This window comes from Coffea eugenioides, chromosome 3, assembly GCF_003713205.1.
Source record: "Coffea eugenioides isolate CCC68of chromosome 3, Ceug_1.0, whole genome shotgun sequence".
In the NCBI taxonomy this organism is placed as follows: Eukaryota; Viridiplantae; Streptophyta; class Magnoliopsida; order Gentianales; family Rubiaceae; genus Coffea; species Coffea eugenioides.
Window position 1 is genome coordinate 28,057,161 of NC_040037.1, and position 911 is coordinate 28,058,071.

The following is a 911-nucleotide window of genomic DNA, read 5'->3' on the forward strand; positions in this document are numbered from 1 at the left end:
TACGATTTATTTACTTTACATTACAACATTAATTACATCTTTATGAATGAAAACGGAGAATGTCTCATTAGTTAGAACTCCTAATTAGAATTAGAAATATATGATATAGAATCAAATAATATAAATATATATAGAAGTATAAAAAAAGAATTCCAAATGTCATTTGAATTCAAAAATGAAAAATTTAACTAATTTAACTATACTAAAACTATTTACTATCTAATAGTAGATGATAATTCGAATTTAATCGAGTGATAAAAAAATCGAAATTCTATATCGCTATATTAATCGTTGTGCTCTATAATATTCAATAATTTATTTGAAATTCTATTTTATTCTTTTCTAGATCCATATCGATTATGAATAGATAAGAAGTAATAGTTACTAACTAAGATTCTAATAGTTTATGGAATTCCTATCCATATAAAATGGATATTATATGAGCCCGCTTAGCTCAGAGGTTAGAGCATCGCATTTGTAATGCGATGGTCATCGGTTCGATTCCGATAGCCGGCTTTCCTATTTATTCAAATTTTTACGTAATTGATAATGTCTCAAAGAATATTAAATAAAAGGGTGTCGTCCCCCTTTTCCAAAAGCCATCAATTTATAATTTATTAAGTTATAAGAATAAGAACTTCCAACTATGTCAGGAAGGGGATATCCTTTTCTATAATAGAAAAATAAATAGAAAGGAGTGTGGATATTTATCCAATTCATCTCATTCTTTTTTATAGTACACAAGCATGCTATTTCAATAAACTTCGCTTCATTTAGTTCAGTTTTGTTTTAGTTTAGGTTTTCAAAAATTTAATAAATAAAATAGAAAAAAATGAAATTCATTCAAAATAAGAATAAGGAGTCTTTATGTCGCGTTACCGAGGACCTCGTTTCAAAAAAATACGCCGTCT

General features: G+C 26.6%; 1 non-coding gene across 1 annotated transcript; it reads left to right on the forward strand.

The window, feature by feature from the left end:
• Window positions 1-443: 443 nt before the first annotated feature.
• On the forward strand, window positions 444-516 carry TRNAT-UGU. Its single transcript has one exon. It is a non-coding gene; the product is annotated as a tRNA-Thr (tRNA).
• The last annotated feature ends 395 nt before the right edge of the window (window positions 517-911 follow it).